The sequence below is a fragment of the Sylvia atricapilla genome, chromosome 3 (genome assembly GCF_009819655.1).
Source record: "Sylvia atricapilla isolate bSylAtr1 chromosome 3, bSylAtr1.pri, whole genome shotgun sequence".
In the NCBI taxonomy this organism is placed as follows: Eukaryota; Metazoa; Chordata; class Aves; order Passeriformes; family Sylviidae; genus Sylvia; species Sylvia atricapilla.
Genome location: NC_089142.1, coordinates 99975083 through 99987731, shown reverse-complemented (window position 1 = coordinate 99987731; position 12649 = coordinate 99975083). Strand labels below are relative to the sequence as shown.

At 36.5% G+C, this 12649-nt stretch overlaps 1 protein-coding gene across 11 annotated transcripts in view; it reads left to right on the top strand.

Annotated features, from left to right (window-relative positions):
• NRXN1 (neurexin 1) overlaps positions 1–12649 on the top strand; it is a 667911-nt gene that overhangs the window by 226538 nt on the left and 428724 nt on the right. The window lies entirely within an intron of this gene.

The window sequence follows — 12649 nt, the reverse complement described above, 5'->3', positions numbered from 1 at the left end:
AATGGGTAAACTGTGATGAGTAAAAGGGAATTCCAGCAGAAGAGAAGTCTTCCCTGAGCCACAAAAGAGAAATGGGAGCTGAGCAGTGCTGTGTAGTCAAGCTTTGAAGAGAAAGCAAAGCTTTCCTCTGCTGTGAACAGAATAGGCAGAGCATGTACCCTTGCTGCTTCCTTATAATCTCTGCCTGTACCACAAATTGCTTGACATAGTTTATATAGAAGATTTTATTAAAAATTGACTGTAAAATAATTTCATTACTCTAAGTGCTAAATAGTCTGGAAATTCTATACTCATGGATCTCCCTGCCATAGCTGGGATCAATGGGGGTAACTAAAGTTTTATGTAAAGAGGGAGAGGAATTTGGTGTGAGAGTGTTTTGATTTTGGAACTTGCTTCATTTGCTTAGTGCAGAACTTTGAGTTTCTTTAGCTTTTAGGCAGGGCATGAACCTGTTGTTTATTCATTTTTAGTTAATCTATTCTGTAAATAAAGAGGGAAGATCAGAATATTAGTCTGTAGAGCAATGCTCAAGCATGACAACAGAATTCAAACTGTTAAGCGACCTTTTACTCACTGTTTCAGGACTTCTTAGTACCTTAGGCTGAGACAATGCAATAATAGATTTATATAGGCAATTTGGTAAATAGCTTCACTCATCTTGAGAGGAGGTGTAAGTGGTCTATTTTACTTAGCATTATAACAAAATAGGAGATGAATCGGGTCAAGGTGACTCTCTATCAGAGCAGGTTTATCATGCTGTCTTGGAACATGGCTATAAATAATATTATGCAACTTACTGAGAAAATATTCCACACAGCACCTTTGGAATCAAAATCTAACCTTCAAACTGGAACAGGATGTCTAGGGTGGTTTGTGATCTCAGATATGTTAAAAAATCCTTGGATTCCTAGTTTTAATTTCAACACTGGAGATTTGAATTGAAAATTCCTACCTCTATACATTTTACAAGTAAGTGCTTTATAATAAAAATGGCTAAAAAATAGAAGTGTAATCTCCTTTTAAATTATCTGTTTTGTGTTCATAAGAACCACACTACACAGTCATTTTGAAGCAGTTGACTCAAGTTTTGTGGTCAGGGCACGATATGGCTGAGATAAGTTTTCTCAGTGGTTATAAATGACACCTATGGTTTCCTTTTCATCCCATAGCTGGAGGTCTGCGGTGATCTCCGGTACACTTGTGATACATTTAATGTATTTGACATATTTATCCAATAATGAAGATGAAAGATTTGATAAAGTAAAACATTGATCCAGTGTTCAGTGATGTTTCCACATATAATTAACATTCTTATGGTTATTGTTGGTATAAAACATCCAGGACTAGCTGCTTTTTGTAACTGCTCAAAATTGTTTTGATACCTGTAAGAGTAGATATGCTCTTTACCTTTGAAATTCATCTGAAAGAAATGTAACAACAAATATTACTATTACATTGTTAGTGTAAATACATTGAAGTTACTTTTATATTGTTGTTAGTGTAAATACATTGAAGTTCATATACACATCGAACCGAAAACTGCTCCTGACTCCTCCCAAACGAATAGCAAATACGGAAAAAAATATATTAGTCATCTTGGTTGACATGAATTTTTATTACTTTTTCAGGAAAGTGGTTTCTGAAAAAGTCTGCCTGCTGCAAATGCAGGAGTCCATGAATGAGCTGAAGGACCACTGTTGACTCAGCTATAATTTTTTGACAGTCATGGTGTGTTATGGTTACAGAAAAGTCCATCACTAGCATCTTGTAATGACATGGTGCTATAAAGGACACTGTGCTACTTTTCTCTTTTCTGTTCTGATTAGCTACCTCACATCAGACTTTGAAGTGTGTGATACCTTCATGTTCAGGAGCAATAGTGTGATTATTACAGGCTGCTTCTGGGATTCTTAGATAGGTCAGACAGATTAATCCTTCATGCAGATGGAAAAATGTCCCTTTTGGATCTCATATTTAAATTGCTGTTAGAATTGTTCCTCTAAATCATGGAACGACTGTAATTGTCAAACATTTCCTAACTGCTTTATGTCAACTGTCATCAAAAAGCCCAATTTTCATTATCCTCTTTAGTGTAGGCTTCATCTTTCCTGAACCAATTCTCAAAAAGTATTCAACTCCACTGATTAGGGTTTGCTTTCAAGGTTTATAACATGCTCAAAGAATTATAATTAAAGGTTTAGGACCCTTAATATTAGCACAATGTTTACCTAAATTCCACAAATATGTAAATATAGGAGGCTACTGTGCTTGTACTACACTTCATTTGCTAGAGGTCGAAAAAGCAGATGTAGAATATATTTTTCTGATAGCTGAGATGATGCAGAAACTGTCACTTTCACAAGCATCCTTCTGTTCTAAAGGTTTTGATATTGCCCTTAGAAAGAACTTGTGGATTTGTTTTTCTTGACTTGACTTTACTTGACTACTTTCTGTGAGTTAAAATTACTTGTGCTGAAGAGGTAGGAGGTGTACAGGATTACAAAGTACAGTTTCAAAGAAGAGTTTTAAGTAGAATCTCTTGTATACAGTTGCTCAGGAATATGAGACAATTGGGAAAGCAAAATAAAACATCAACAGAGACTTCACCAAAAATAACAAATTCAAAATAACCTGGTATAGATTTGTTGGATTTTTCCCTGTAAATCTAAAGCAGTTTTTCCCTGTATATCTGTAATTTCCCTGTTTCCCTGGAACAAAATAAAACAAAACTATTTCTCCTCCTTTCCCCCAAAACTCTTCTTGTCATAGCTGTACCTTCTCTTAGATTTCAATCTTAGTTTATTCATTCTCCAGGGCTGCTTTCAAAAAACATCTCTTAGATTTTACCTTCTAGGGAATTCTTTTAGGCTGTCTGTGTTTTCAGATGTTCTGCTTTTCTTCTTTCTGTTTTAAACAAATTTTATTTTTAACCACCTCTAAGAATAAAGTGTATTGAACATTCAAATCCCAATATGTCATTCAAATTGTTCGTTATACTTTTAAAATTCTGTTGGCTCTTGGCACAACTCAAATGCTCCTTCAGGTACTTTAAACTGAAAAGCCCTGACCTTTTCTCCCTCTGTGTTCAAATAGCATCAAATGAATGTTACTGTAATAAAAATAATATATGTATTTTATATATTATTTCATTGAAAGTACAGAAAAAAAATGTCCAGGGAACCATATTATCCTGAATTAACGTGATGCTGAAAAACTGGCCTGAATTTTTTAAATAATGTTTTGTGAAAGATGCTGACTAATTTCAGTAGTCATAAATAATGTGAGAGGAAATGGCTGTCCAGGAACAAGACTTGTGCTAAGAGAATTCCCCCCAAACTGAATCCATTTAGTGTTAGTTTTGGCCTTCTGCTTGCCTACCTATTGCTCAGAATATGATGTTCATTTAGAATCACTGTAAAAACTGTTTTCCTGCTCAGTGCTAAATTAAACTAAATAAATCTCCAGTCCTATAAACCTGAATTTATTTAGCACTACTTCTAAAATTTACAGACATAAATTTTCTGTTGTGCTGGACCCAGAGCTGATAATCTCACATAGACTTGTGTTAGTCTTTATCTCCCATATGTCCACATTTGACTCTAAATATGTTTTCCATGCAGAAGATATATCTGCATAGCATTTGAAGAACTTCTGCTCACATCTGAGGATGGACTATGTATATATTATGCAGACTTGTCCTGAAGTACTTGAGGTGTGTCTGTGAGGTGGCTTTGTCAGCTGTGTGTTTACACAGTAAACCAATGCTGAGTTGCATTGATTTCACTGCATCTTTGTGTCAGTTCAGTGGGCTCAGTGCTTCCAAGTCCAAGGACAAAATGAAGTGCAATTCTACAAAACGTACCAAATGTTCTGGTTATAAACCAAATCTTCCAAGCTGTGCCACCTGTAACAAAGCTGTAGCTGTACCACTACAAAACCAATGGTGACAGCAGTGGTGTTGCCAGCATTTTGAGAGCTGACAAAGGTTATTCTGTTCTTTTCTTTCTTTGCCTTGTGGAGTATCTGTAAATTCACTTTAAGTTCAGAGCATTGGGGTAGGACTGAAGTAGGGAATGTGGGATCTAACACTAACAGACTTGCAGTAAAGAGGAGAGAGATACAGTAAGTAGCAGGCAGTTGATGAGCCAGTTGGAGCACATAGAAGAAATTGTGAGAATTAAAATTTGGGAGGCTGCAATGGGATCGTAAGAGATGTATTGTTGTGGTTCAGTTTGAAGATGTAAAATTTGCCCTGGTGGATGGAAAGAGCCAGATGAACGGACTATTTCTTTTTGAAGACTTTGGTCTGGGAACCTGAACAATCTCCCCAGGAAAATCTTTCTGCCATCATTTTCTCTGGCAGGGATACCACCAGTAAATACGGTGGTATTCACCAGAAAGTGAGGCCTGAAAAAACTCTATTTGAGAATCTGAATTCTGTATTTTGAGTTCAATCCTCTTTGTCATTATCTGTAGCTAGTATGCAGCATTTTTCTTGTCTGGTGGTTGATACACTTTTAAATAAAATTTTGTTCATTTATTTAAACATCTTAAAAATAACAGTAATTCACAACCGGTATTGCAAAAAAATTCTTTAATCTTGCATTGCCTAATATTGTTTTCACTTCTATAAGCAAAATATTTAATTTGTTTTTTTCAATTCCCAAACTTTTTTCCCTAGTTGACTTTCCTCTGTCACCACCTGGATAATTTATGAAGGATTAAGATGTATCTTGCACTGGTTACCTCTATAAATGAAAACACTATGTTGTTGTATAGCATGAGTGTCTTCTGGAGGCTTTTCAATATGTATGACAACAGGACAGTTTTCTGATCACATCTTCTCTTAAATAAGATCATCTTGGCTGTCCTGGCTATGTTCTGTGGGGGTTATTAATTTGTTTGCGGTTTTCTTTAGATCTGGTAAACCATTTAATATAACAGACCTACTGAAAAGCAATTTTCCAAGACATTTTAGGACTGAAATTATTCATTTCCTCGGATGAGGAATGCAGTATTTTTAAAGACTGTCTCTGCTGCCTTTCATTGACATGGTCAAGAGCATACTGCTTATACCATAATTGCGTTGCAAACAAACTGATAAAAGCTGTTTTAATTAAGCCCAAAGAGATGCAATTTGAGCATTTACTTTCTCGTGTTAGCTACACTAGGGAAAGTTATGCAGAAACCTATTTAAAAAAGGAAATAGCTGTTTCTCTGAGGCAGTCAGCATTGGTTCTCAGGGAGCTTTCCTGTGATCCATGCTGACAATTTTTGAAAGCCATATAAAATGGAAGAGGTGTTTGGCTTTGTTTCTCCAGCAATGTAAGAAGGCCTCATGGTACAATGCATTGTTGTTGTGTTGGCAGAACAGGAGAACCTGCCATAAGTTCTTTGTCGGGGGTGGGAAATAAGTCCAGAGTAGTGCCGATTCTACAGGTAATAGTTTGTGCACCATTGCCAGAGTCACTTCACTCGCTGAGTAAAGGCATATTGGGTCACAAACTCCTTAGTGCAAAGATTATCTTACTTTTTTTGCGGAACTTCACTCTGACTTTAACCTTCTGGTAATGCCAGAAGGTAATAATGGTGGCAAAATAAATGTTTTAGAGATTACTTTATTTCTGTATGCAGAGAATTGGACCTAGTCTAAAAAAACTAAAACCTAAAGCTTTGCATAATGCTTAATACAGAAATTTAAACTTACAAACCCCCTCATGCCTTAGAGATTTATCTGAAGTTTTCTGTTTTCCACACTCATGGACAAGGGTGCAGAAGATCAACATATGCGTTGTTGTGAGGATTAAAATAAAGATAAAAATTTACAACTTTCAGGCCTGTCCCAAGTCTCATAAAGCTGCATGTGCATTTTCAAGTATAGAAATTTGATTTTGTACAGAATTTGATTTTGTTCTAAGCATTATTTTCCAAAAAACTTCTGAGATGTAACTTTGAGCAAGGAAAAGGAGGGGTCTTCCGTGAAAGGAGAGAATGTTCAGAGGACCCATCCTTTTGCTAGAGGAAGGAAAATGTATTTTATGGTGATGGTTTGGGATGTCCAGATTGTCTTCATTTTAATATTTTTATTAAAATTGAACGAAATATGGTTTAAGAAATTACAAAGGGGAGGAAAAAAGTCAGGAGAAAGCGAAATCCCCACTGAAAAAATCAGCCAAATTTAATTAGATTACTCTAGGGTTTCAATACATCTCTATTCCTCACCCTAGTTTGTTGTAAATAATTTGTGATACTCTAAGGGTTTGAGACTTTCTAAAGCTGCCTTAAAACAGCTCTTCCACTGCATCTTCAATGCTTTTTGAACAATGAGTGTCATCAAATGAATGCTGGAAAAATCTGACAAAAATATTAGCATGGTTTACTGTAAATGTAACTATGTAACTAAGTTACCCAACAAAGAAAAGGTCGTGAGTGAAATCTTTGCCAAATTTTAGGTATGTATTTATAGGTTTGGTGGTGAGCATGGCATGTGTTGTTCCATGACCGCTGGTGCAGTTATAGGTGATACCAACATTTCAACATCTATGAAATAATTCAAATCTAAAAGGAGTCCAGATTCATGGTTCTCTCTTTTTTTCATGGAAGGCTAAGGGCCTACTGCCTGTTTTAAAAGTTAATTACTGTGTACATTATTTGTATTATTTTAAAACTAACATTTTGCATTGCTTGTATTTGGCTCTGTGGGAAGTTAAGTCCTGACCCAGTGAAGTGCTGAAAGGAGAGGGCACATGGAGGACAACCTGTATCATGAGTGTTCTGACTGGGACTAAACTTATTATTTGGAACTATACCAGGAACAGTGACTGTTCTGCCAGCAAATGTTCACATCTCGGCTTTGTTTTGCCAAATTACTTTAACTGGCATGTCACTGCTGTATTTAGCTATACTCTGTAAGTATGCTTTATTGAAACAATCTATTCTGGATCCCTCCAGAGTGGCTCTTTATGCAAATTAGTGGATTTTTGTTTGATGGAAGAAACTGCTTTTGGAAAGCAGAATAGAAGTGCCTGAATGAACAGAAAAGGAGTTTTCCAAAGCAGTGGAAAGTTCTGACACGAACATGACATTTTAAGAAGCTCTATTTCTAATTAGGAATGTTAAAATGTTGAAATAACTGAAAAATGTAGAGTAAAATATATCAAAATGATAAAAAAATTTCCCAATTCTTGTTGGCTGTTCGTTAGTGCTATAGGTTCTATGCAACTACTTCACCTGAGGAAAGTTCTTTTGTTGTAATAATATTTAAAGTTCAGAGAAGATGCATGTTTTCAAATAGGATAAACATTATTTACTGTAATTTTCTAACTTTCTCAAACTTATTTCTTTTAATTAGCTTGTTCTTTGGGGGGGGGGGGATTGTTTGTTGGGTGTTTTTTGGTCCTGTTTTTGGTTATATGGTTACTCTTTGCCTTCTCTCTGAAGACTGTCTGCACTTCTTAAGAAAACTCATGCTTGAATTCTAATGCAAATTTTATACTGTCAGCTCTCTGCAGCTGCTCTAATTCTGATATTCTCCATCTGCATAAAAAGAATCACAATTTCTGCATTTGTAGTGTCTTGTCAGGTATACTACTTCCTTTTGTTTCACATTAATTTTTAATCTTGCTTCTCATCTCCACACAATCTAGCTTGCTGATCTGGCTTCTTGCTTTTACTGTTATTGTTCTGCTCTCAGATACTTATTTTGGATATGAAAAATGTATGTTCTCGGAATTATGTGATATTTAATGGCAGTATTTAGTATCTGCTGCAAGCTGACTCCTGGGAAATACTTGGCAAGTTTTTTCCTAGACATCTGTGGGTTCTGAGTCCTCTCCTGAGTGACTCAGGAGAACAGTATTGAAGGATAGCAAATTAATAAATCACATGTTGCCAAGACTAGCAGTGAAGCTGATGAGTTAATGTGTAAGGAACCATTTCAACATTCAAGGAAAAAACCAAAACAAAACAACACAGATAAAATGCTAAGTTTTGCTAACACTGCAATGGAGATGTCTTTGTAAAGATACTTGTCAACTGCTGACTTAGTTACTGAAGGTCAGGGGGATTTTGTTCTGGTGAACACAGATTTAATTTTGAGAAAGGAGTCACTGACACAGAATTTAAAGGAAAGAGCTAAAGTTTTTGTGAGAAGAGAGACACTAAATTCTATGTATTTTGAAGCTGGAAGATGTGTACCTCATCTGGAGAGGCTCTATGAAGTAAATGTGGAAGTGGGGAGGATATATTTCTCAATGTATCTATCTTTCTCTTTTGAAAAGGTCATGTCTTGACATTATGCCTCTTCTGCCATTTATATGCATAGAAAGATAACACACTTTGAAATGCTACTTTGCAAAAGAACGTTCTGTACTTTGAACTATTACATGGCAATTTATAGTGTATTTTTTTTATTCATAAACATGTTTACATGCAAGTGACAACAGTGGGGGAATGCTTTTTAATATAAGATTTTTTGATTCTCTAACTATTATGTGAAACAAGGACAACTTCAGGAAAGTGTAGGGAAAAATTAGGAGTGTGAGTATGGAAAAATATCCGTTCTTACAGCTGCTGTGAGTGGTCCTGTGATCTGTGAAAGGCCCCTGTCAGTCCTTCATTCATCAAAGTAGCTGTGTATCTTTGATCTCTGCTTTATAATAGTCTTTTAGGTACAGATGAATGCGAGTCACTGCTGAATACAACAGTGAACCAATTGGGCATTGTTTGGAGGCTCAGGAAGATCAGAAATTATGACATCTGATTCTTATGTTTTTGTGCAGTATTGCACCATGCTGACAAGAATCAGTTGGATTCCCACATTTAAAGTCTTTGCCATCAGCTGGAGCAATAAATAGGATATGGATGCACATTGGTTTATATTAAAAACAGTTTATTTAAAAAAAAAGCCTACTAAAAGTTTTATGTATTTGAATCAACTTTAGTTGAATATTTAAAACACATCTATTGAAAATATAATGTAGGGAGGAGCAATCCATACTGATGAGGAGATGAAACAGGTCTTGTAAGCAGACCCCTGAAATATTGCGCCTTCACAACCCAGAAGCTTCACTGACCACAAGCAGGCAGGGGCTTGTGGAGTTGAGATTTGGCACTTAGCTCCAGGAGCACGTGGTACTTGAGATTTATGTCAACCTCAGTGACCCAAGCAGCCAGGCTGTCTTTAATTCTTCTCTACACCCAGCACTGTGAAAATGACTGCTGACTCTTGAATTCATTTGTGGTATTTACAGCTCTGGCCTGAACTGCTAGTCTATTCTGTAAATGTTCTGCTTGTGGAAAAAGAGCTCCCTGCAAGCATCTTCATTAGTGCTGTCAGTTTCATGGTTTAGCTTTCCTAATTTCAGTGAAATGGCTTGGCCTTCAAAGCTTTTATTAACGATTACAGTTAATTTATCTCACTTTCCCTCCAAACCCTTCACTAATTTAGTTTTTCCTTAAAGGAAATTTCTTTTTATCAAAAATATCCATTTATTTTATGTCCTTTACTAGCTTTGTCCAGTCCTAGAATTGTACTTTAGCAGACTTTTGCAATCATTATAACATTGAATGTGTCAAAAGTGAAAGGGTTCATGTTCTAATGATCTTGGGAATTATAAGTTCCAGCCTGCCAGTTTTTCGTCTGGGGTACTTGGGGCATGACACAAATGAATGAATAAATAGCAGATTTCTGTATATAGTGCAGTAAATGCTTTTATAAATCTATTTATTTATAAACAAACAAGCAATACTACTTCAGAAAGAAACTGAGAGAGGGCCTGGAGCAAAACTGTGAATACAAACCACAAAAATATTTTTTGGGGGGAGTGAAGCATGGATTTTTTGCATGCTAAATGTAATTGATGTTTATCATGTTTTAATTTTCTTGATTTCTGTTTCATTTCAGTGAAATACAGAGGTGCTAATTCAGAAGAACCATTTGGCTTCTGTTTAAGACACTGGAGTTCTGCTGTTGTAGAGTTATCCTAGGCTTTGCTAGATTTTAGTCAAACCTGATCAAGGAGTACAGTATCTAAACAAAACTGTGCAAGCCTTTGAGAGAGGCAAAGTGATTTTTTGGTGTTGTTTGTTTGGGTTTTGCTTTGTCAGGTTGTTTTTTTTTGTTGTTGTTGTTGTTGCTGCTGTTTGTCTTGTTTGGTGTTTTTAAGCAGGAAAATGTCTAAGTAAATTATTTGATCAGGTCACAGTTGTACTCCATAGATTTCACTCGTTCACTCCCTCACTCTCATTAACTTTTCCATCAAAACATCTGAGTGCTCTGGCCTGGAATTCTGGTGTTCAGCACAAAGCCAAGGGTGTGCTGGGTGTAAAGCACTCGGTGCATCCCTTGGCCTCCCTTTGCTGACAGTGACAAACCAGTTTTTGGTCTGCTGCTTTGTCCTCATGTTTATAAGTCAGCAGTTGTTATGGTGGTTACTTTGCTTCAGATTTTTGCTTACTTCAGGCTCTGGAGCTCTTAAACAACGAGCAGCAACTGCTTCTTGTTTTCTATTGGGAAGGTGCGTGTGCCATATGTCTCCCTGTGTTCCGCTGGCAGGAAAGTGAGCTGGGTGTGATAGACTGCAAGTGTGCTGCCATCCTCCCGTTGTCACACTGCTGTCTTCTCTGGAGGGGATCTCTGTGCTGTTGGAGCACTTGCCTCGACAGAAACAGCTTTTTCTCAATTTTGCATCTGGGAATGATGTTTTGGGAGTGGTCTCCCTGAAGAAGTGTTCTTTGTTAACCAGAAAGGCCATTCTTTCAACCCTGATGGTTCTGCTGCTGCTTTCTCACATACATATTGTCATTTGTTATGAATTCATAACACCCTTATTCCTATAAAAAATCTATAAAATATACACGTATAATATGTGAGATCCAAACTTTCTGTTCTGAAATGTACAAGTCAGTTTCTGTTCATGAAAGTGGTGTATGGAGGTGTCATGGAGATGCTGGAAGTTGACTTAAACTCTGTAAAACTGTTTGGCTTTTATTTTTTTCTTCCCCCTTCTCCTGAGTTCTTACACAGGTTTGGTTGTTTAGTTCTGACACATTCATGTGTCAGCTTGTTATGTTGTTTGTGTATCCATTTGCCTAAGATTAAGAAACTCAGCATACCTTCAGCCTCCTGCTCTGGAAGGTCTGAGTCAATGGGCTTTGCAGGAGAAGCTGGCTGATCACAGAGCAGTGACGGTCACAAAGCATGGCCAGGAGCTGTGATGGTGTGTTCAGAATATGGGAGAGAGGGTTTGGTTGTTCGGGAAAATAAATTTTCTATTCTACCTTCTTGGGTGAATACAATCAGCACCAGGTTATTCTCTGTAGGGAATTTTCTGCCTGTCCGCCTTGCTGAAGTCATGATGCTGTGTGAAATTCAGATTTGTTCTGATAATAGAACAGTGGTCTGATATTTAGGTAATGGTATGCTAGTATAACAGTGCTAGAAAAACCATGACTAATGGCCCAAGACCATGAGGATGGAGGTTCTGGACTGCTCCTGTGTTTTGCCTGGTGATGTTCATGTAAGTATTGAGCTTAATGCTCACACCCTTGTGTTCCCCTCCTGGCTGTAAGTATTTGCATACAGAGACCATTTATCAAAACAATTCCACATGCTGCAATGCATTAATATTCAATATAAAAAGTGACCAGTAATGAAATAAAATTATGTCCCCGTGCTTAGTTTATTAATATATAAATATACTTTGCTTCTGCCCACAACACCTAGCTGTGGTTGAAAATCCTCTTGAAATTTCTTTAGTATGAGTGAAGAAAAAGTTACTGTCATTCTCATGGCCCACATATTTTTGTTAGCCACAATGTAGGGATGTCAGGTATTTATTTCTGTAAAATATAATTTCTATTCATGTCAGCACTTACAAGATAGTTCTGCAAGGCAGAACTCCTGTTGTAGCATTTTGGACATTTCAACAGCTGGTATAATATCTGATATAGTTAGAATTTGTTACTTTCTATCTGAAATAAAAAAAGCATCTTTAAGATTTACACATTGACTCTAATTGAATCAATATAGAAATCGGTTGTTTAAAATGCTGACTCATTTAAGTAAGCATGCAAATGGAGTTTTGTCTATCTTCTACCATCAGGCTAAAATAAGGTTATTTTCTTTTATCCTTGGGGGTTTGCTTTTGAAATCACTTAGAAGCTAAGTTTTAAACACATTTTTGAAACAAGATCACAATTTACTTTACCCAAAGTAAATATCTCTTCATATGTATTTTTAATGCTAATTTCTTTTCCCCAGACAACCCTAAGCTAAATTTGAAAATAGTTTCAGCTGGCCTGAGATCACTTTGGATGAGTGCAACAGCATTGGTCGTGTTAAATGAATGCTTTAACTTCTTTTATTCTTGAATTACTTTTGTTTGTGCTGCTGTGAGCTAGAACAAGAATATTAATACTGCATGCCCACACTTGCCCCTGGTTATTTATGCTTTTTTACTATGGAAGGATAAGTATGCCAAGCAAAATCACTAGATTTCTGCCAAGTAAATGGTCCAACAAAGAATTACAAAGCCAGGAGTAAATGGGGTCTCAAATTAAATGCAGGCCAAGTGACGTAGGTGTAGTAAATCCCAATAATGGGACAGTATAAGAAATGTTCCTCATCTCAGAATTATATTGACAGTGT